This window comes from Mytilus californianus, unplaced genomic scaffold, assembly GCF_021869535.1.
Source record: "Mytilus californianus isolate M0D057914Y unplaced genomic scaffold, xbMytCali1.0.p SCAF_1, whole genome shotgun sequence".
Classification (NCBI taxonomy): domain Eukaryota; kingdom Metazoa; phylum Mollusca; class Bivalvia; order Mytilida; family Mytilidae; genus Mytilus; species Mytilus californianus.
Window position 1 is genome coordinate 110,741,302 of NW_026262581.1, and position 22,036 is coordinate 110,763,337.

A 22,036-nucleotide genomic window follows, 5' to 3' on the forward strand; every position below is an offset into this window, starting at 1 on the left:
ATTCAGTATTTGTTTGCAAGTCAGACAACGTTTGTTTCCGCAACCCTTGCAAGAGCCCACAGAAGAAGAGCCTGCTTTAGAGGATAAATCAGATCTCACCAGCAAGTCTTTAAGGCTTTTGGGCCTACGGAAAGCTAGTAAATGTTGTTTTGTACACTTTTCAGGCGTTTATATAATTTATTCATTGTGTATATGTATCGTTACTCGTAACGATCCAGCGCCCTCGTGGGAAAGATCGTTGACTATTATTCAGACGTATATATATTGAAATATAAAATAAATGTTACCAAAGTCTTTCGGAATAGTCTCGCTGACACTTGCCATGTTTTTGTATAACTACATGAATATGTTGCTATCTTTAGAAAAACTTGTACACAACTAAATTGATCAAGTATGCCATGGTTGCATGCACAATATAAAAAAGAAGATGTGGTATGATTGCCAATGAGACAACTCTCGACAAGAGACCAAATGACACAGAAATTAACAACTATAGGTCACCGTAAGTCCTTCTACAATTAGCAAAGCCAATACCGCACAGTCAGTTATAAAAGGCCCCGAAATAACAATGTAAAACAATTCAAACGAGAAAACTAACGGCCTTATTTATGTACAAAAAATGAACGAACAAGTATTTTATGTTATAGTCGTTTTTGAACATTTTTATTCACATTGGACCTCAAGATTTTTCAAGATGGGTATTTCATATTCTTGCATATTCATAAGACTTTAAAGTTATGTCAAAAGTTAAAAAAAAATGCATTAACTGATTAAACCAACCAAGTATTTGTATAATCGTACGTCAGAGTGACCATTTTAAGCACTTCTGTCGATCATAATCTTTTAGTCAAATAAGAGATATATTTTACCAGCCAATGTGTTTTCCTTAATCCTTTATTTACTGGTTATGAATTAAATGAATTATATATATAACTGTTTAAGTTATGAATTGATTTATTAAAAAACATCTGTAGTTATTCGTTTAGATATACGTCAACAGGAAAGGCTTGTAAGATCCGTGGTATGACTTATAATAATCCGTTTATTGTATTACGCCAAAGCATTAAAGATAAATCGTGCCAACCAATTAAACGAGTACATTAAAAATACCAGTTTGACGACGTCAGCATTTCATTAGCGAGCGTTAGCAAAATCAAGTTGCACTTCGCTTTCCTTAGGCGAAATTTGGTAACTGACAACTGAATAGTTGGGTATTAGAAGAATATGAGATCACAGCACATGGTCATTTGTAGAACGAAGACTGGTCGACATTATAATTTGGATAAATTTATATATGCACAGCACTTCAGTTTTCTCAATTAAATTTTTGTCATTTGATACTGTTGTGTAATCAACATACGGACATATTATATTACATTTTGAAGATATGCATACCTGCATTGAAAAAGGGTGAACTTTTGTTTAAATAGAGAATCTTGCTTTATTTTATTAAATAATCGATTGTATTCCAAAAGAAACATTTTTTTCGACAAATCAAATTTCTATATTGTACAGAAAAGCACGCACAGAGTTGAAATATTTTTACATAAAACCCAGGTGATAGTTCGAGTTTTAATTTTATGATGCATGGGATGTTCAGTAATCACTCTGCTGATTGTTAACATTTTCATTTAGGACGGCCATTTTAACTTTTCGGTCGGTCGAGGGGAGACATTATTTGGGGTCTAACGACGGCTTTCTTTATGTTTTTGTCTAAATTTTATTAAACCCATTCCACAATTTTTGCTCACTTCTGGAGCATGATAAAATAAAAGTGTTAGATCAGCTGGGAGATAGTATTGATTGCAACTACAACACATGATTGGCTGTCAAAATATCTTTCCCGAAAAATAATAAATCGTTTATCAAAAACCAACAGTTTCAATAAAAAAAAGAATTAACTTAAAAGATAAAAATCATTGACCTAATTTTTTTGTAAAGTTATAAGTCAAGGTAGTTTTATAAAAATAAGAAGATTCCAGAGACCAAATGACGTAGATGTTAGCAGCAACTATAGATCATTAAACGGCCTTTAACAATGAGCAAAAACTATACGGCAAAGCTATCTATAGAGCCCCACAAAATTACAATGATTGATTTATTGGTGTTTTAACGCCACTTTCAGCACTTATGTGAAATTTTGTGGCGGTCAGTTTTTATTGGTAGAGGAAGCCGGAGAGGACAATCCTTATCAATTCAGATTGGAGTTTATCGCACCTGCCACGTACAGAAATCGAACGGACAACCTCAGTGTTGACAGGCTGTAATACAGTAGTTGGAATGCTTAGACCAACCGGCCACCGAGGCCCTTCAAAATTACAATAAAAACATTTCAAATGAGAAAACCAACAGCCGAATGTATGTACCAAACATAAAACGAAAAACAAATTTGATATACAGCAACAAACGACAACCACTGAATTACAGGCTCTTTACTTGATACAGACACGTACAGAATGTGTCGGGGGGGGGGGGGGGGGGGGGGGGTTTGCGGGTTCCAAACACTTCTCTAACCAGGGACAGTGATGTAACAGCACCCCATAAAGAACAGTCTGTAACAAGAGTACACACGTTGAAATGTCTCGCCTGCTTTACTGACCATGATTGATTTTTTGTTGAAAGTCTTAAAGATAAGGGATTACTATCAGTATCACATGAACATGATCCATTATAATGAGGTAAAGGTCAGACAACCCCTGATAGACAGACATGTACACCTTACAATCATTCCATACACCAAATATAATAGTTGCCCTATTTTCTTTTAGTATCAAAGAAACAGACCAAAACACGAAACTGATCATTGACTAAGAACCATGAACATGAGGTAAAAACAGATGATACATGCCAGACAGGCATATACACCTTACAATCATTCCATACACCAAATTTAATAGTTGGCCTATTTTCACAAAAACTTAACATTCACCAAAGAACCATGAGAATGAGGACAAGGTCAGATGAAACATTCCAGCCTGATATGTACACCTTACAATCATTCCATACACCAATTTTATTTGACTTAATGCTTATAGTATCTGAGAAACGAACCTAAACACGTAACTTTAGCCTTGTTCGCTGACCCATGAAATGAAATCGTGTCTGACAAACATGTAGACCTTGCAAGGAACTCATATACCAAATGTAGTTGTCCTTTTACTCATAATAAGCAAGAAATTCACATGTCATTGACAAAAAACTATGCATTTTTTAAGCAGTCGCTGAACTATGAAAATGCGGTCAAGGACAATAAACATATGATAGACAAAAACCTCGTAACATGAGACATCTGTATACAATGTATGAAGCATTAATGTCTTCTACCCTCTGAAATATAAAGCCTTATACAAATAGTATAATCGTTATCCCTATGTCTCGCAATCTGATACCTTCACAGCAGCGAGACAAAATCATTTAAAAAGGGCTTATCTCATCAGATCGATACAAAGTACCAAAAACTTCTGAAATGACACATAGTACCGATCTGAGAGTACTCGCAGTTACTGAAAGCTAGTTCAAACCAATAATAAATAATAAAAACAAAACTTGTATCCAAGCAATCAGTACACATCCAAAAAATGCAAAGACGTCATAAACAGTCTGAATATGTCCTTGTGCAATGCCGAAATATAAGTATCGAAAAGATGTAGTAGGATCGCAAGTGTTGATAGCTGTACAGCATTGCATACGTAGCTATGTAACTAAAAAACAATGGCTATACACTTGAACATGCAAGTCCTTACACTTTCTCAACAAATCATCATGTACATCCTAGCTGGACGGAGCAAGTTTTATAGATAACTTGGTTATTGAATAAAATAAGGCGCCCTCACTATCCAGATTCTATGAACTGAGTCTAAAATTTATCATGTTATTACAACAAAGAAATGAAAATACTAACAATATTTATCTTTATTTCTTAAACATTAAATATGAAACAATACTGGTTTATTTTTATTTAATCTTTATCCATACCAGTACCGTTATGCATGTAACTCTATTAAGGTTGCCATAAAAACTAAAATCCTCCACGCTAAGGGGGCACTCAAAAAATCGATATACTTTTTACTCGTGAGTGCCATCTTAGAAAAACATTACACTGCCCTTTTTGAAAATTGAAGGACACACTCGTAGAATATAAATTTGCATATAAACTATGTTGATCAGATAAAAAGTAAATTCGAATGGTGGTGACCCAGAATGAATCTTCTTGGTTCAAATGCAGATCTCTTCACACACTGACATTATTTACATTTCTGAAAAACGGGATAAGCTCTCACGTGCAAGTAGTTAGACGAAACCCAAACTAAATGTATATATACACATATTGCTTACCAAATTACAACAAAACATGAAAACGAAAGGTCAGGCGAAAGCCAGTTATTCTGTTAAATTGTTATTTTTTTTTTTGGCTGAAAATGAATTACTACCCGTCAAAACTAACCGCCTCCGCAGTAAGGAGTAAGAACAAAGACTGGTCGACTCGGAGTCAGAATAATGTGTCCGGGTAGGGTGACATGTCTTCCTGCGGACTGTTATCTTGTGAACTAAAACGTGAAGAATCCGGCTCAGCGTGTCGATCTAGTACAAAGCATGGTAAATCATTGATATTACCTTAACATGTTCTCGTTCTGAATATGCATATTAATTTGCCGCTGGACGTTAAGCAGCCATCCATCGTCATCATCAAAAATATACGCAATAATAAATTGTAGTAGAACTTCATTTAACAATTTACCAACGACAGTAAATATATGCATGCTTATGGGTGTCATAAATCGTTATTATATGACTTCAAAGTTTGATATAATACCTAATCAGAGTATTTTATTTTTGGATTACTTTTTGATGGAAGGAAAAAACGTCCGTGCGACGAGCATTTATTCGGATCTTAACAATGAACCAACCAATTATTGGAGATTCAATTGCAGAAATGTAAATTTTGGAAATGGGACATCGTATACTAAAACGGATATTTCACAAAAACGGAAAGCTTTTAGAAATCAACTAGCAGAATGTGCGTTTTGTCTTCATAAGACTCATCAGTGGCGCTCGAATAAAAAAGTAGAAAGTCCTAATCAATAATGGAGTTGAAGATTATTGAAATCCAAAAATTCCAAAAATTTGTGAAAAAAAATCATATATCTTCGAGCGACCGTCTTCTCATCGAATCCTTTTATATAAAAAGGAGAATAAAAATGTATTAATATTGCAAAATGTTTCCGGAATTTTTCATTTTCATTACGTTTCAACTTCGTACTTTTTTGGCCTTTTCGCTTTTTTTATTCGTGCGTCATTAATGAATGAGTCTTTTCTCGTCTGGCGTACAATGGTATAAACCTGGCCTCTTTGATGAGTTTTTGTAAGCATACTGCATTGTTTTAGATCTATAGTTCGTTTTGATTTATGTATACAATCTGTTTTATAAAAAAAAAAATTTTTTCAATCAAACAGTCTTTTATTGAAAAAAAAAGTTGTGCCAAAAATGGCTAAGCCTTTCTATGTCTGGGACTAGAAAACGGTGCTGCAAAAGTGTGGTATAAAAAGATTATGTTCAACTGTTCGAAAGGTCTTACGCTTAATGTAAATGCGATAATGATGAGTAGTAGAATTACAGGGAAAATACAATCCTAAAATGACGTTCTTCTTTCACTTTGGAAACAAAGCCATGTTCTAATTCCAATAAAACATGGACTGAACGTGATTAACGTCACAGTTGAAATTGCAACGTCAGTTGAATTTTGAACAACGCCGGAGATAAGAAATTAACATTTGTGTTGGTATTGCTCGCTAGGAAATTAAATAAAATCCTTCTAAAAGTAAGTTTAAATGTATCTGTTCATTTTTATCGTTAAACTGTAGATTTTCTATAACGTTTTTAAAAAAGGTCATCAAATCAAAATGGCTGCCTTTCGAACGTGTATAATACATGTAGGTCCGCTTCGAAGTACAAAAGTTCAAAATTTTCCTATAAGAATCGAAATAATTCTATCATGCCATGCTCTATGCTCATTTTAACATGAGTAGTCATTATATTTGTCAATATTTTACACCTCACTACCCTCGAAGTATAAAGATATTGACACATATAATGCCTACCCATGTTAAAATGAGCATAGAGCATGGGATGAAAGAATTATAACTTAAATCATATTTTTTTTTCTAAGTACAACTGGATATCCATATTATTAATTTGATATTCGCATATTGTTGTTATACTTGATAACGATAATTGTTTGTTCATTTATAATTTTCAAAATATGTCTATATAGTCTAAGAGTACCTGTAATTTAACTGTTTTGTGTGCTAAGTCTGTTTGAAATAGGATTTTACCAAATATAGTAAAAACTTCAAAAAATGAAATTTATAACTATACCGGATTTGATTATATAGGTACATGAAGATCGTTTTATATAAACGTCGATAGGTTGGTGTTCAAATAATGAAATACGTATTCAATGGGATATAACTCTTGTACTTTTTAATCAATGCTAACAATAGTCCGTTTCAGAATCTAAAGGACTATGGGTAATTCAATTGTTCGTACCCCAAAATGAAAATAACGTCACGTCATTGGTTGAATTTCAATTGTTAAGGACGTTTTTAACCAATCACGATGTTTTGGTGTACACTTTTGAAAATATAAACCATAATGCATTAGATTATGAAACGGCGAATTGAGAAAGATGATGATGATGGTGGTGGTGGTGGTGGTGGTTAACTCTGCTTTGTACTATACTGACACACTGAGCCGGATTTTTTACGTGCTAGTTCACAAGGTACCAGTCCGCAGGAAGACATGCCAACCTACTCGGACACATTAGTCTGACTCCGAGCCGACCAGTCTTTGCTCTTACTCTTTAATGCAGAGTACTTAGTGGAGAAGCTGCTTTATATAGTTAAATGCATTATGTATTATATTTGTTTGCTTTTTTTATTTGTATTAGAAATTATGAAGGACTCGGGAAAGATTAACATGTTGCTGTTAAATGAGCTACCTTCATTAAATATTTATTATTATGATTACAAGACGGCGGATATCAAAATTTCATAAAGCTCTTATTGACATTTTTTTGGTTAAATGTGACGAACATCTCAAGCATAGTCATTATGTGTTAGAATATAAACAGTAAACTAGAAGTTGAGTAGCATACTAGTACTCACATAAAGCCTGATATCGATTTCAAGAAGTTCTGATTTGCAGTTTTTGAAAAGTGCGACGGAAAAGAGAAGGTATGATAGGGTTATTTTTTTTTTATTCCAAAATTTAGAAATATCATTAATCTACCAACTAATATCCTTCAAATGTTTATGCGACATCAGTATTTATATTTTTGATTGTTCCGATTATATTAATCTGCTCATTTATTATATCAATAAGATTCACTGTGTATCATCGACACCGGAAATTGGGAACTAACGAAGCGGAGAGAAATGGGAAAAAAAAGTAAACAAGGTAAGAATTCATTCAATTTAAAGCATTTCTACTGATTTGACGAGGGTACCGCTTACGAAATGATTTTCTGATATATAATTCTTTCAGTTATTAGGCCGATAAGTACAAAATTAAAACAACATTTTGTGTTATACTCCAAATCTTGCCACTTATTACCTGAAAATTTCGAGGTCGATTGTCCTCTGTCGCCACATTGGCAAGATATTCAACTGTTTTTCATTTTTTTCCAGACACGTTTTTAGATTATGATAGTGTGACATCATATTGACTGAAATCTGTTGTCATAAAGATGTTTTTAAAGAATATGGACCAAAACATTGTTTGTTTATTGTACGGCGAATTGCAGGACGTTGTACGGCGAATTGCAAAATAACAACTTTTGTCTGTACGGCGTCTTGCAATATATTGTAATTTAAAGATGAAATTAATCACTGTTTAGATAATATCAAGTGACGAAATTTTTGCTGTATCAAAGCTTTACCGGCTTACAAATATACAAAATAAACTACTTATATTATATCAAATATTATAAAATATATGCCGTTAATTTCGTTCAGAAGTCGTCGTTGCGTACCTCTATTTGACTTTGTGTTTTTAAAGACAAAAAGGTTTTTTTTCAACCATATTATCCTAAAAACATTCATGTATCGTTATAATACTAACGACTGTTGTCTTATTTGTTGTCAGGGTGAAATTTTGTAAGTTCAATAAAAAAAAAACCGACCATTCATCTGTTGTCGGCGCTTTTTTTTTTTTAAATATAAACAGTGGAGATGTTGTATGATTGCAAATAAGATAACTATCCACCAGGGTCAAATAAAGTGTATGTAAGCAATTATATGCTATCGTTTTGCCTTCAACAACGAAAAGTCGTACCTTACAGTCGGCTATAAAAAGCCCCCACATGAAAATTGTGGAAGGATTCAACAAGAAAACTAACGGCCTAACTCATAACAAAAGAATTAACGAAAAATTTCAAATATGATAGAGATGAACCAACGACAACGACCAAACTACAGGCTCGTGGCTTCGGACAGACACATAAAGAATATGCTGGGTTAAATAGATATAGGAAGATGTGGTATGAGTGCCAATGAGACAACTCTCCATCCAAGTCACAATTTATAAAAGTAAACCATAATAGGTCAACATTGTTTATTGTTTATTTTTTAAATTTCTGAAATGAATAATTTGTTAAAAGAAAAGTGAAGAAAATACTTTGTTTTCATTGAAAATTAGGGGAAAAAAAATCATGAATTGTGTTTCGAATTAATTTTCTTGTTTCTTATTGAAAATAAGATTGTATTTTTTTTTTAGTTTAAGTAAATTCAATCAATCTTTTTATTTACAGGGAAAAAATAATAAAAGACTGTTGCTAAGGCTGTTTGGCCTAAACTTAAATGAGTAGATGGAGGGGTAGTGAAAAGGAGTGTATTCGTCCGAATTTTCATTGTTACAGTAGTACATTTTCACTATGTATAATATTTCTCAGTAAAATTTAATGTGATATTGTGCCAATTAAAATTATATAATTAATACAAGTAAGACTTGCATTTGCCTTAAAAGATATAGCAGTACGTGATTATTTGTTTTCAAACACACCTTCTCTGTTTTGAAACTTATAAAGGTATGGATCTCGGCCTATCTGTTTGGTTGAATATAAATGTGAATTCATAGAGTTTCAAAATCAACAGTAAGCCCTATTTTTGTGTGTGTGTGAATAATCTAATCTTTAGATAGATGCTAAAATTAAAATCATTTTTCTTAATACGAAGAAAAAAGTTCAACTTAAGCACGCCTGAATGTAAAAAGGTGTACGACTTATTCGTTCACGATAAGAATTTACCGATTTCGGTATTTTAACAAAACTGTTTACGAGGGAAAATAAATAAACGAACGCTATCAAATCAACATTTAAATTTACGTGGATTTTTCCAAAAAGAATTTATGAGTATGCACCATCAGGATTCAAAAATATTTCAACCTGTCCTTATTAGATGTTATTTCATTATAATTCTTTAAACTTACAAGTCGAAGATGCTAACTTTTGTGAATTGTATTAATAAGTATATAATATTAAGATGACAACCAAAAAAAAACTTCATACAAGGTCATCTTTATTCTCAAGTAGAAAGTTTATATAAATAGTTTATGCCGTAGCCACAGCCGGATTTGTATCCCTTGTATCGGATTCTTCTTTCATTCTTTCCAAAAATGATTAATCTAAGGTTAATATTTTTTTTGAATTTAAACAGTGTTAGCCACCGAGCTTGTTCATTTCTTACTATATAGAGATGAATTTTTTTTTTAGAAAATTAATGTTCTTTATTCTAATGGCTGTATCTGCCTTTTACAAATAAGACAATAACATTAATTGAAAAAGGAGACGTGGAATGGTTTTCACTGAGAGGACTTTCAAACAAAGTCCAAATGAAATAGATTTGACCAACTATTGGTTACAATACACTTCACCATGAACAAAACCCATACCGTATCAAAATTGCCTGATTTATGACAAAATCATAAACAAATATGTCAGGCAGCAACTTACGACAGCCGCTATATTACATGTTCCTGACCAGGGACAGACACATATATATTGAGGCGGGCTTAAACATGTTTGTGAGCACTCAAACCTCCCTTAACATGGTGCCGTGGTGTAGCAATACAACAGGTTTTTTTTGCAGAGAATGATTATTCATTTATATTTCATTTTATCTGAAAGTTGAAAGAGAATTCATTCACTTAATGGTTCTAAATATTCAATGCGGAAAAATTCTCCTGCCATTACCTCCTACCTTCCCTCCACCCATAACCCATCCCCGAAATGTTCATCACTTATATTCAAATGCTGACTAATATTGTATGGTTAAAACATTTGGTTGAGGCAATCTAAAGTTTGAGAACAGAAACGACAGCTTTACCTTTTTTTTCATTTATAAAAGTGCATAACTCAAGAACGGTAACAGTGACGCTACCCAATTTATAACTTGATCTGTGTTTTGTGGTGATAAGCATTTCGTGTAAGTTTTAAAACATTTAGTTAAGGCATACTAAAGTTAGAGAACGGAAACCAATTATTGGGACTTTCTGGACGGACGGGAGAGACGGGTCGGACGGACATGGGTAACATTTAACGCTACGTCAGGGCAGAACAACAGGCCAGTAAAACAGTGACATGCCTTTCCGAAAGTTACAACATTTGCCAGCTTATGTATATACCGTATTCATATTGTATACATCAGGTATGTAAAAGATGTAATAGGACTGTGTTCAAGCCTTATATTGTGTATACATCTTAAATGGTGTCAAGCGAATTGTATTTTTATCAAATGCATAATTAGATATTTGAACCTTATACTTTATTTTCCTTAAAAAGACGGCAAATAAATATTTTGAAATTAGAAAGTTGCCATACAGTTGAAAACAAGTTGCCATACAGTAAATTTGTCAACATGAGCAAGTTGCCGTACCCTAGACTTTATTTTTATGGTCTATATTCTTTAAAAACGTTCATTTTGACAACAAATTTCAGTATATATGATGCCACACTATAATAATCTAAAAAAGTGTCTGGAAAAATAATGAAAAACAGTTGAATATCTTGCCAATGGGGCGACAGAGGACGATCGACCTCGAAATTTTCAGGTACTAAGTGGCAAGTTCTTGAGTATAACACAAAATCTTGTCTTAATTTTGTACTTATCGGCCTAATAATTTAAAGAATTATATATCAGAAAATCATTTCTTAAGCGGTACCCTCGTCAAATCAGTAGAAATGCTTTAAATTGAATGAATTCTTACCTTGTTTACTTTTTTTTTTCTATTTCTCTCCGCTTCGTTAGTATCCAATTTCCGGTGGCGATGATACACAGTGAGATTAACATGAATTTAAAAGTCTTGAGTAATTTTACTATTTTTGGAATTTTTTTGGGGCCAAATAATGGCTTTTATCATACCTCCTCCAATATCAACAGTGTCTGAGCAGAAAGTTGATGAACCAGGGTTATGTCAAAGAACGTCTCGTTCTTTTTCAAAAAAGAATCATCGGAAGATACCAAGACCGTGTTGATGAATATTCCGTATCAACTTCACAAATAATACATGATGGTCTTGAAGTATAGATTCTTGGTACTGACGTTGTTCTTCGTCTTAATTACGTGTTATAGTGTTCTTTTTATTTGTTATTGTATATTTTTAACTCTTACTGTTTAGTTCATTTTTGGAAATATCCTTTTGACGTGGCTCGGTATTTATACATCCCGCCATTGTGTTATTGTGCTATGGTCAATTTTTGTATTCTTCTCTTTCATTTTTGCTTATGTGCTTTGTCTATAGAGTGTCTATATGCCATTTTGTTTTTCTTTGTTGACATAGTTTACTTTGTTTATATGGTGATTATAATTATAACACAATGTTGACTGTTGTATCCCAATTTTTTACATTTTTGCCTATTATGTCTGTTAGATTTGCTCACACATTGTTGTCAATATAATGGAATTATATGCGACTGTCATACAAGTGAGAGGTTTAGCTAGCTATAAAACCAGGTTTAATCCACCATTTTCTACATAAGGAAAACCTGTACCAAGTCTGGAATATGACAGTTGTTTTCCATTCATTTGATGTGTTTGAGCTTTTGATGTTGCCATTTGATAAGGGACTTTCCGTTTTGAATTTTCTTTGGAGTTCGGTAATTTTGTTATGTTACTATTTATTGAACGGAATGACAGACAGAGGTAAAACATTATACGCCCACCTTCGGACTGGGGGTATAAACGCAAGAAGTGATATTTAAAAAGAAACAAAAATAATAATATGCAAGAGAAAAAAAGAGACAGAATATACCATAAGGACACTAAAAAGTCGTAAGGCGAAGACAAGCAGACAATGCCATTGCCAAAAAGAAAAAAGAGGAAAAGAGGACGGGATTACGCTCGAAATTATGACAATATGAACATATCCGTGGTCAAATGTGATTCAGAAACTCCATTATGGTCAACCAAAATATACATGTAATGGCGTCCATAAACTTTCGAAGAGATGACTTTAATTAAACCAATAGGAACCCTTGGTTGAATAGCTTCCTTGTTAGCATTAATACTATACAAAGAAAATCATCAGAAGAAATGCCTTCTCTGGAATATCGTATCATATTGGAGATATGAATACTAGTAGCATATGAAGGCACTGCAGTTGTGTTGCTACTTAGAAATGGAAAGTCTTACAATGAGAAACCTGAAATTCTCTCTTTTTGTCGTCAGGTTTAGTTTTTTGCCAATCCTCATTGTCAGTTTCTAGATTTATGTCAAAATATGAAGTAGACTTAACTGAATTTGCAGCTAGTCGACAAAAAGAGAAACTTCTCTTCAATATGTTAACATTACTACTGATTTCACGCAAATGTTTTAAATTCAACTTTTAATGCGCTACAATATCTAAATGTGATACTCAAAACTCAATGAATCAACGGAAAATGGGCTTAGAGTTATCGAAACTAATTTTTATATCCAACTTTATCGTAGTCACTAAATGGATCTCAAACAATTACTTTTAACTGAAAAGAAAGACTTTGTAGCAATAAAATGCACTGTGTGTATTGCTGTGTGTTTGTTTATTCTACATTGGCTAGAGGTATAGGGGGAGGGTTGAGATTTCACAAAACATGTTTAACCCCGCCGCATTTTTGCGCCTGTCCCAAGATAGGAACCTCTGGCCTTTGTAAGTCTTGTATGTTTTTTAAATTTTGGTTCATTTGTAAGATTCTTAGTTTAGTGTGACGTCCATTTTCTCTGAACCAGTATACATTTTTGTTTTAGAGGCCACCTAAAGCCCGCCTCCGGGTGCGGGATTTTCTCGCTGTGTTGAAGACTTATTGGTGACCTTGAGCTGTTTTCTGCTCTTTGGTCGGGTTGTTGTCTCTTTGACACATTCCCCGTTTCCATTCTCAGTTTTAAAAATTTTAAAATGTCGATATTTTCGCATCATGCCAAACTATTAACATTGACAATCAAGATTGAAAATAAAAAGTTATTCTTAAAACCTTTTTTACACCGCTATAATTTCATACTACTGCAAAGATTCCATATATATATGTCTAAACTTTTATAGCATATACATAAATGAGAGAGTCATAACAATTCGGATATATTGGGGAAAAAAATATAACAATGAAAATAATTAATATTTTATTCATGTGAAAATAAAAACGTAAGTAATAAAAAAAAATCTGAAATATTTTTCATACACTCCTTCAATATTAGTTTTGATAGGATAATTTAACTCTTAGATACGAAGTGGGTCAATATCAATATAACAGGTCAACAAAAAATCTCTATGCAGTGATATTGGACATGTTGGTACTTTTAATAAGTGACTGAACGCTGATTTCAATGGTAGATGACCATACAATAAAGGTAGTAAAACTATCATAGTTATTCGATGTTTACAAAATACTGAATTTCCAGAGAACTTTCGTGTGAAAAAAGGGATTAATTTTACCTCGAGAAGCCGCATTAAAATGGGTTTTCTGTGTATTAAAAATTGCGGAAAAAAGAATCTCACTTCGTACCCCGAAATTTTACCACATATGTGAAACGTTGAAACGAGCCATCATACATATCCAAGTTTACCATATGCGCAGAGGAATTGGAAGAAAATGCTACCATTACGTCCTACCTGAAATGAATTGCACATAATGACCCAAATGATTCATATTGTATCAGTCAATAGTGTTTTAATTTGTACATAAAACTTTTACAAAAACTGCCCAAACGATCTGTTGGATGATGTCTCTGTGTTCATGCAAGTAGTTTTCCATCACATTGTAGGATCTTCAGGATATGCTATCATTCCGGCTGACCTGATGTAACTACCAGTTTTGAAAGGAGCACTTTCTTCCCTATTGTGTTTTTTTTTTTGCTTTACGCCTGTTCCTATTATAAAATTAAAGGGGATATTTGGAAAACGTCTATGAGACAGCAACCCAATAGCACAAAAAACATACATGTTATTAAACGTGTTTCGTGGTTGGATTTGCCTCGTTCGAATGTTGAGCGCTCTTACTTTCCGGGGTTGGTACCAGTTCAGTCCAGTTACACCTCTTACACTGCGGGGTTGGTACCAGTTCAAAACAGATGAGATACCGGATACGACTAACCCATTTCAAATATTTGAAGATTGGTCGAGTCAAATTCAGCCTAGTTTGGTACAAAAGCTAATCTATTCAGACTGTTCATAGGTTATAGTGATTGACTATAGAAAATTAAAAGAGTGTATTATTATATATAATTAAAGCTAGAAGTATTTAAAACTAGATATGTCGGGGTAAAACGAATCATGAAAAGTCCACAATCATTCCGTTAAAAGTAGGTCGTTCATAAGTTTACTAGTAACTCAGTATTACATTTAATTAACTTAAAATCAGCTCCATATTTTTAGCTATCACAAAGAAAGTTTAGACAACTGTTTGGTTCTGGAATGACACTGTTAGACGAGGAGGATACAAATACTTTTAAAAAAAATTCCGTCTGCAATTATCCTTAGGGTATTTTGTTTTTAAATGTGTCTGTTGATTGATTGATTGATTGATTAGTGATTTCTTTAAGCCGCATCAGTACAAAAAGGCTATATCGCGGCGAGCACGAATTCAAATATTTTAACAAAAGACAGTTTTTGAAAATTATGTATGTACATATAAAATTCACAAATAAGATAAAGTAATAAAACTTTAAAATCAATTCACACTTATACAATTTATTTATAGTTTGGAATATATTCCAATTTCTTTTAACAAGAGTGCACACGCTGAAATGTCTCGCCTTCTTTACAAACCATTGATATTATGCTGATAGTCCTAAATATAACTATCACATCAATTTAACATGATCGACGAAATTGAGGTCAAGGTCAGATAAACCAAACTGGAAATACATGTACACCTTACAATCATTCCATACACCAAATATGCTTTAAATATAGTTGACCTATTGCACATCAAAGAAACAAACTTAACCAGGAAAACTTAAGATTGACCAATGAACCATGAAAATGAGGTCAAGGTCAGATGATAATTGCCAGACAGACATATACACCTTACAATCATTCATACACCAAATATAGTTGACTTATTGCTAATAGTATTAGAAAAACAGACCAAAAACAAAAATTTAACATTGAGCAATGAACCGTAAATATGAGGTCAAGGTCAAATAAAACATGCCAGACTGACATGTACATCGTAAAATATTTTTATACACCAAATATAGTTTACCTATTGCATACAGTATTAGAAAAACAGACCAAAACACAAAAACTTAACTTTAACCACTGAACCATGAACATGAGGTCAAGGTCAGATGACACCTGCCAGATGGACATGTACACCTTACAATCATTCCATACACCAAATATAGTAGACCTATTGCATACATTATTAGAAAAACAGACCAAAACACAAAAACTTAACTATAACCACTGATCCATGAAAATGAGGTCAAGGTCAGATGACACCTGCCAGTTGGACATGTACACCGTACAATCATTCCATACACCAAATATAGTAGACCTATTGCTTATAGTATCTGAGATATAGACTTAACCACGAAAACTTAACCCTGTTCACTGATCCATGAGATGAGGTCGAGGTCAAGTGAAAACTGTCTGACGGGCATGAGGACCTTGCAAGGTAAGCACATACGAAATATAGTTATCTTATTACTCATAAAAAGAGAGAAATTAAGAATACTAAAAATCTTAATTTTTTTCAAGTAGTCACTGAACCATGAAAATGAGGTCAAGGACAATGAACATATGACAGACGGAAACTTCATAACATAAGGATCTATATACAAAGTATGAAGGATCCATGTCTTCTACCTTCTGAAATATTAAGCTTTTAAGAAGTTAGCTAACGACGCCGCCGCCGCCGCTGCCGCCGGATCACTATCTCTATGTCGAGCTTTCTGTGACAGAAGTCGCAGGCTCGACAAAAATGGAACAAGTATTTCAACAGGAATAGTATTGAATAAATTATACATATTATATACATTAAAATATTTTTCCGGATATCAGAAAAGTCAATACATTCAATTAAAATATGTTTGATTGTATACTCGCAATCGCAATGGTTGAATTTCATTTTTTAAAAGATACTCGTGTGTTATTATTCTAGCATGACCAATACAGCAATATGTCTGATGATCCCACTGACCAATCAACATAGCTGCCAAGCCTAAAAATAGAACATAGGGATAAAATGCAAGTATTGACTATTATTTTGAAAACCTATACAGAAAAGAAAATTTGTGACGGGACAAAAATGTTCACAATGTCATGGTTTACCTGCTGTACGTTTGATCAAAATTGTTAGGCAACTACTAACAAGAGTGTTGTCATTAAATGATCTGCAAGACGGGATCTCTAAATAAGCTAACAGCTATGCTGTTGTTTGTCTTTTGGTCTTTTTTTCTTTTTTTGTCATGGCGTTCTCAGTTTGTTTTTGACTTGAGAGTGTGAGTGTCACTCTGGTATTTTTCGCCTTTCTTTTAACATAGGCGAAATTTTCAGTATAGTTCTTATATGAATGATTGCCCTTATAAGAAGATGTTTTACTTTGTTTTGCATTTTTGCGAAAGCTTTAAGGTAGATAAAAAAAATAGTAAACAGATAAAAAATCAACAAAGAAGAGATTCTAGTCATGAATTATACTCTAGTCTATAAGATTTTCAGGGTGCCATTGTCGAAGGTGCACATTAATACAGGTGAACGACACAGGCTCTCTAGTTCAATTGTGAACAATAAAGCACCTCTTAAAAGCTCATTGGTATCCACGAAATCAAAGCTACTGAATCAAGAGAAATGATACATCTAACTCGATTCTTAAATAGTAAACAGGATTACTTATGTAAGAACAACAAGAGTGCACACGCTAGAATGTCTCGCCTGCTTTTCTGACCATGATTGATTTTATGTTGAAAGTCCTAGGGATAAATTTTCACTACAAGTATCACATAAATTTAAGATTATCAATGATCCATGACAATGAGGTCAATGTCAGATAAACCCTACCAGACAGACATGTACACCTTACAATCATTCTACACACCAAATAATGTTGACCTTTTACACATAGTATCAAAGAAACTGACCAAACTATCAAAACTTAATATATAAATTACCCACGAACCATGAAAATGAGATCAAGGTCATATGATATATACCAGACAGACATGTACACCTTTAAATCATTCCTTGCACCAAATTTAGTTGGCCTATCGCTTTTAATATCCGAGAAACAGACAACCAGGATAAGTTAACATTGGCCAATGAACCATGAAAATGAGGTCAAGGTCAGATGAACCCTGCAAGACAGACGCGTACACCTTACAATCATGACATACACGAAATATAGTTGAACTATTGCCAATTAACATTGAACAACGAACAATGAAAATGAAGTCAAGGACAGATAATACCTGCCAAACAGACATGTACACCTTAAAATCATTCCATGCAACAAATAAAGTTGACATATTGCTTATAGCATTTTAAAAACAGTCCAAAACACAGAACATCACAGTGACCAATGGACCGTAAAAATAGGGTTAAGGTCAGATGAAGCCTGCCAGACTGACATGTACATCTTTCAATCATTCTATATACCACATATAGTAGATCTACTGCTTATCACGGTAGGTATAGTGTCCAGCAGTGAACGTGTTTTTTCGAGTGAATCGGTCCACTTTTTTCGAGTGTAGATCAGGTTTTTTCGAGTGATATTACATGCGATCAGATCAATTTACTGCTATTTCGCGTATATAATACATGTAGTTTTATTCATGACTGTTCATCTTATTCTGAATACTAAACATGTTTTGAGCACAAACGACGCACAATATCATTGTAATTCACTAACAATCCAGTATTTTACATTGTTCGTGTTTTTTCGAGAGCAACTTTAAAAACGTCCGGTTTTTTAAAAAAAATGGTCCAGGTTTTTCAAAGAAAATGTGAATAAGAAAGAAGGCATTCTTGGGCTTAAAAAATAACTTTTCTAATTTGTAAATGTAATTTAGCGAAGGGCAATATTATATATTACTAATAAGTAACAAAACATATATCAATGTTGATCAAATTTAACCCTTTTCAATTTAATGATATTTTTCTGTTCTTAAATCATTTTACCATAACCTTGCAGTATTAAGATATATTATAATTTAGTGGATTCTTTGTAAAACTGTCTTTAATTTAGAACAGAGAACAGGGAACTCATAATCTCTTCAATATCGTTTCATGCTATAACATTTTTACAGTAAATAATAGTTTATGATTTATATATATTACAGTGGCGAAACCTGGAGTTTAAAATTAGGGTTTAGAAAACAAAGAGACAGAAGTTTTAAATTCAGTAAAGCAATATACAAAAAATATTCTTTTAAGAGAGGCTTGGGACCAGCCAAACCCCCCACCCCAAAAAACCCACTTAATCCGCCCCTGTACTATTTCTTATTGACAAAAATTTTGAATTGAATGGAATATATAATAAAAAATGAAATAAAAACTCTATAAGCTTTAATATGATCCTTTTGAAATAATAAGAAAAATGTGTATACACTATCGTACACCTCGTGTATTTAATTCATGTCTTTCGCAGAGTTCCGTAGATATACATTGGTAATTGTAATGTCTAGATAGAGATCCGTTTTTTTTATTTTTCAAAGCGCTGCTAACTGATGGAAAAGAAGATGTCACGGTGTATTCTTGCTGTGTGACCAAGTATAACATACGCTTGATCATACTCCTCATCACAGTAGTAGCATTTGAAAATTGTTCTTGTTTTCCATTCATAGAACGATAAAACAAACTATCATGAAGACAAATAGTAAATGAAACATCTAGGATAAAATTAGAAATGGAAATGGGGTGTGTGTCAAAGAGACAACCCCAACCAAAGAGCAGAAAACAGCACAAGGCCACCAATGGGTCTTCAACAAAAAATACACATACCCGCTTAACACACACAATGTACGTACGTCTCAATCCAACATTTTACTGCTTGATACTTTAGTCTTGGAAAACATGATTTATTTATTAGTTGTAACTGGTTTTGAACTAGATTTTAGTAACCATGAGTACTCTTATATCGATACTTTGTATCTATTGTTTTAATGTTAGTTGGTTTGTCTGTACTTCGTACCGATCTATTGAGTAAAGCCACTTGTAACTGATTTTTACAGTTGTTCTTATTTTGTGCTGTAACACCACTATCCAAAGTTAGGGGAGGGTTGAGGTCATACAAACATGTTTAACCCCGCCACTATCTTTATATGTCTGTCCCAAGACAAGAGCATGTAATTCAGTGGTTGTCGTTGGTTCATGTCTGTCATATTTGATTTTTTCGTACTTTGTATTATATAACTTAGGTCGTTAGTTTTCTCGTTTTAATTGTTTCAATTTTTTCATGTTGGGGTCTGTTAAAGCTGAATATAAGGTATTGGATTTTCTCATTGTTGAAGGACGTACGGTGACATATATCTACTTTTATCTTCGTCATTTGAACTCTTGTGGATAGTTGTCTCATTGGCATTCATACCACATTTCCTGTTCTTTATATATATATATGTCTGAGCTCACATTGATATTTTTTACAACACGAATATTTACTGTATGATATCCATATTTGGTTGAATTGACATCGATATACGTATGTTTGGATCAATACAACATGTGTACCTGGGCGTTGACTTGTTGGATAGTTCCATCATATTTACATGGGCGTGGACATGTTCGATCTATCCCAATATACCAATGCCGATGTCCATGCAATTTATAAGATGTGGCAAACGATAATATATACAAATATACGATGCTTTTTACGAATGTAAGCGTTGCGTACTACAGTATTACCAAACTGGTTAAATGCATTGGTTTCGTGTATTGAAAAGTTCTTTATTTGAACCTTTTTGTTGCTTTTTTAAAAGTAATCGCACTGACATATAACTTTTTAAGCCATTGAAATTTTGTTTAATCACTCGATCAAAACCTGGACCGCACTCAAAAAAACCCGACTGCTCTCGAAAAAACACGGACAAAAAATGTCTTTCTCATAGCAATAACAAGATTTTTTATAAAGTGTCTGTATATATAAGGATATATAGATTCCAAATATACTTTTCCTTTGACATTTGCATTGGTACTTGTATACAAATAGCTTTATTCTATATTTTGGAATAAAAGCATTGTAAAGCTAAATTAAACTTTTAGAACACAAAATAATGTAGGGGTAATGATTTCTTTTTATCGCCAATACTAACTTAAATTGTATGGTCTTGTATATTAAGTTTAAGCATCTATTTCACGTCTTACCTTACAAAAAAAAGGAAGTCTGTTTACATTTTTGATCATATTCAGTCGAGAAAACGTGGTCACACTCGAAAAAACACAATCAAATCACTCGAAAAAACACGATCCCAGCCGGACACTATACCTACTGTGCTTATGTTGTCCGAGAAACGGACCTACGCACGTTCCATTAACCTTGGTGACTGCTCCATGAAATGATGTCGAGGTTAGGTGAACCCCGTCTGATGGACATGTAGACATTGCAAGGAACCAATATACTTATTTTTATCCTTTAACGAAAGTAGTATATGTTTCAAACGAAGTTGGTCACAATTTTTGCAAACTTGTTCGTTTGCTTAGAAAAGCCACCACACATGCATTTTCACGGACATGAAAAAGCGGAACCGGATCAAAATGTCATTTTTGCAAAATTTGGTAAACACAGTTTATCAAAACATTGTCCCTGACCATTGTGAAGTTAAGAATATTGACATTCATGCTAAAGAAGAAAAAAAAGTATATGATTATTTACGTTATGAAAAATAAGTTTATTATTTTTTTAGATTTTGCATTCCTCCGAGAATGCCGTCAAGCAATCTGTTTTTATAAAAAAAAAAACGACATGTGGTATGAGCGACAATAAGACAACAACCACCAGATTTCAATGTCAGCATGTCACCGTACGGTCTTCAACAATGAGAAAACCCCATACCGTATTTAGTATATTTGAAAAAACAGGGAATTTTTCACATGATGTTGAACTACTGTAACATTCTGCAGGAAAAAAATGATTGATCTATCAATATTATGATAAAACATGTTTAATTTTTATATTCTGGATTTCGAGGAACATGCAAATGAGCAATCTTTTGGTCGTTTTGCTCAAGTATTTGAGGCGGGACAAGAAAATATTTGGTGTTTGTAATTTTCTAGCGTTCAGTGTATGTTCGAATTCACTGGTGTTAATATGTCCTTTGATTGAGTTAAGCTATTTCAGTTGATATTTTATAGTGTGTCTTTCTATGTTACACTATTCAGAAAAAAGGGTAAAGGTTTGGTACCATTAAAATGTTTAAACCCGCTGCATTTGTTTGCACCTGTCATAAGTCAGGAATCTGATGTTCATTAGTTGTCGTTTGTTGATGTGGTTCATAAGTGTTTCTCGTTTCTCGTTTTTTATATAGATTAGACCGTTGGTTTTCCCGTTTGAATGGTTTTACACTAGTAATTTTTGGGGCC